We start from the raw sequence: 3939 nt of genomic DNA, 5'->3' as shown, positions 1-3939 counted from the left end.
TAGCAGTTCCTGAGAATGCCCTTAAGTGAGGGAAGCCCTTCAATTACTCTCTGGTATGTAAAACAATTTTGTCTTCTGTGGAACTGCTAGAGAATTCTAACAATGTTTACAATTAGCAATAGTGCCTGACCTCTATTGCTAACTCTGAGGGCATCCTGTCTGATACGGCAGCTTCCTTATGAGAATTCCAAGCTTCCAACAGCTTGGTATCAAAATTAGGATATATTGCTGGCCAAGGAACAATGTTTAGTCTTAGTTTTAACTATTTACGAATCATTTCTTGGAGCACCTTTATGCCTGAGTAAGAAGGCATGTTGACGATTGGAAAGACTAATCTGGAACGCATCTGAGTTAGGAAATGCCAGCAGCTGACTGAATACCCAGGAGGCAAGTTCCCTTTGAAGCCGTACACCTCAGGGTCCGTGATCAGGCCTTCAATCCTGATATGCAGACTTTACTGGAGTAGATGAGTGAGCGTGGCAGGCATGGCATACTTTTATTTTACTTAAAAACATTCTCCATTAAAACACATTAAACTATGAGGGAATTAGCTTATATTTACCTGACATAACATTACTATTTTAGAATCTCAAGTCCATCCAACATACTATTACTACCTTAGAATCTCAAGTCCAAAATCTCAAGTTCAAAGTGCTGAGAGTTTTCAGATCTTATGTTATGAAATATTTATGGTTATAAGCAATTTCATTGCATTAATGTATCTGTACCATATGCATGTAAGGTATCTGTGAAGGCCAGAAGACAGCAGCAGAAGATATGTACTTGGAGTTACAAATGGTTCTAAACTGTCAAGTAGGTTCCGGAAATCAAAGTTGGCCCTCTACGTGAGCCCCCAAAGCATTATTTTAAAATTAAGATAAAATGTACTTTTAAAATTTTCTAATAAATAAATTTACTTCTATATTTACAACACCTCTTCAAGTATACAGTAACACTATAATAATAGTGGGCTCTACCAGTCACCTGAGCAACTTGTCATACACAGTTTTTTTGGTTTTTTGTTTTTTGTTTTGTTTTGTTTTGTTTTTTCAGAACACAGCCTCAGAGATTCTAGAGTATAATGATATCTTGTGAAGTTCACGGTTCTGCCATTTATGGAGACGCATAGGCAATCTTGACACAGGTTGCTGTTAAACCTTATTTTAAAAACAGTTGGTTTTTGACAATGTATGGGGGGATATGCAATATAAATGTGCTAAAATGAGCACCATCTGTGTCGAATCTGTAGTCAGCTTGCTAAACGTACAAAACCAACTGATAAATAACCTATTCTCTCAGGACCTGATGAAGAATATGGTGTGCCTTAAGCAAAATTTTATTTGTATTTACCAAAGTCTTACTCTTGGTGACATTATTTGTCAACACAAATTATTGGTTCTAAGAAAGAACTATGGTTCAAAGCCGTAGCTCTCCTCCAGTCTTTCACTGGATATACTCAAAACAGAACATAAAAATGATCACCCTTTCCCCTTGAATACTCTCATTCTATTCAACTGCACAGTCCATCAAAGCCAAGATAATAGTACCTTTCTCTTCATAATCCAACATTGAATGCTGGCTATCCTGAGTATTTTAAATGCTTGAGAATAAATTGGGTCCATTTTCTTCCTATTTGTTGGGCAGCAGATATTGAGGTTAAGTAATTAGGTACATTGGAAATGATCATCTAGAATGTATATTGAAAATACTAAGATGCTATAAACATAAAAATACTTATTGTTATGCCTTGGAAAAATGTTTCCTAATGTAATTTAGAAAACAGATTATATAAGCCTGTTATGGCAGTAAAAGATATTTTCTTAGTTCTAAGTAACTATTCCACTGAGCACTGCATTGGAACAAAATTTCTCTTCTATGAGCTCAGTATCTAGAGAGAAAGTTATGAGAGCTATTGGGTACATAATGTGTTTCCCTAAGAACAGAACAAGAAATCTGAGTTGACAAAGATGAATTTCTTGATTCTACTCTGCCTGTTAATAGTAATGAATCATTTAATGCTCCTTCTGTTTCTGCGTCACTATGTCATCCCAGGAGGAGGAAAGAGTAAAATAGAGATTCTCAAAGAAGTTAACCACCACCACAAAATCAAGAGTCCCACTAAACAAGGTAGACATCTTAATGGATAGACCCCAAGTACCAAGTGGCCCTGTTTTGGGAGGCAAGATAACCAGTAAGAACTGTTAAATCAACTGATGTTTTATAAGCAAGAAATAGAATCAAGTTTAGTCACTTCCTTAAGCAAGAGTGATTTTTTTTTTTTTGCTGAAAGTGCTAAAAATATCTGAATTCCATCCCAATGCACTGCTTCCATAGTTCATGAAATAGGGGAAAATAAATTCATCAGTTTTACTCAAAATCATGCATTGTGAAAGATACTTGAAGAACTATCAACACTTTTGTGAAATGAGGCAAAGATGGCAGAGAGGCAAAAGTGGTGAAAGGAATAAGGGGATCAAGGAGGAAATAGCAGTGAGCTGTAGTTAATTTACTTGTGGATTCTAAATGGAGTGGAAAACCAAATTCCTTATCCTCTCAAGCACTGAAAGCATTTCAAAGGCCAGTGAGAACAACTGGTTCTAGGAGAGAAGGGAGGTGGGGATGGGGAGGGAGGAGGAGGCTGCAGTCAGAAGGAATGGGCTGAAAGAGTAAGGAAAAAAGGAAACAATAACAAGGGACAACTGGTTCTCAAGAAGCAGAATGTTTAGTAAACCTGCTTAGGAAGGTAATGAACTTGCCCTGGGCCTAGAAATGTAGATGAGAACATTCATTGAATTTAAAACATTGTCTCACTTGGTAAGCAAACAGTACTTCACGTTAAAAATAAAGGGTGTTGTTTATTAAAGATGCTATGTAATTGCAGGACAGCAATTGGAAAGCCTACCATAATCTATTTCTTTCAAATTTTGATGAGAAGAAAACTAATAACCACAAATGAGACAATTTGTACATTTTAGGCTTTTATTACTATGGGGATCTGCATGGTTGACAGAAAAAAAAAAAGTTTGGCTATCCCAAAATAAGTAATACAATTTCAGAAATTTTACCACTTACTACAGGAAAATCTTAATGGAATGACTATAAGTGATAGTGTCAAGATTCTGTACAGGTTGATAGACCCAAGGAAAATGTGTTTTCTTTTTGGGGGGAATATAGTTCCTTGATGTTCTGGCCTCTGTCCTAGAAATCTTTGATAATTAGTTGAGTGAAAGAGAATGCTGTAGAATAGGTTTTGTCCTTTTCAAAATGTATGTATAGAAGTCCTATTCTTGGATATGGAAATGTGGGACATTTTGTGGGTAATTACATTTAGGTGAGGTTTTTGTGATTTTGGTGGAAGTGGGTTGTTGAAGTCTCCCACGATTAATGTGTGGAGTTTGATGTGTGACTTGCTTTAGTAATGTATATTTTATGAATGTGGGTGCACTTGCATTTGGGGCATAGATGTTCAGAACTGTGACATCATTGTGCTGTAATTTCCTCGATTAATATGACGTGTCCTTCTCCACATTTATTTCAAGGTGAGTCACACTTTTTCTTGATCAAAATAGCAGCATAGATACCATGCAAAAGCTATTACTATACTCAAAATCATCCCCCCTACACCCACACAGATGTCCATAAATGTGCCTTATTAATCTCCTAGCTATCTGTAAATTGAAACAAAATTAACAATCATAGCAAAGGTTATAAATATTACAGGATTTTACATAACCTTTGGAAGGTTTCAGTATCAAGATAATGTTAATATTATAATATATCTTATTCAGTAAACAGACAACTGTTTGTAAGTCTCCACAGTAAATAAAATATGTAGTGATACACACACAAACACACATGGGCACACACAAATAAAATTTCTAGTGATATACACACATATGTATGAGAGAGAGAGAGAGAGAGAGAGACAGAGACAGAGAC

The 3939-nt window shown here is 35.9% G+C and overlaps 1 protein-coding gene across 7 annotated transcripts in view; it reads left to right on the top strand.

The window, feature by feature from the left end:
* Positions 1-3939, top strand: part of Tenm1 (teneurin transmembrane protein 1) — an 803700-nt gene that overhangs the window by 353764 nt on the left and 445997 nt on the right. The gene's annotated exons all lie outside the window — the stretch shown is intronic.

The sequence above is a fragment of the Mastomys coucha genome, chromosome X, assembly GCF_008632895.1.
Source record: "Mastomys coucha isolate ucsf_1 chromosome X, UCSF_Mcou_1, whole genome shotgun sequence".
Classification (NCBI taxonomy): Eukaryota; Metazoa; Chordata; class Mammalia; order Rodentia; family Muridae; genus Mastomys; species Mastomys coucha.
Note: the sequence above shows the minus strand (reverse complement) of the source record. Positions and strands in the feature narration are given on the sequence as shown.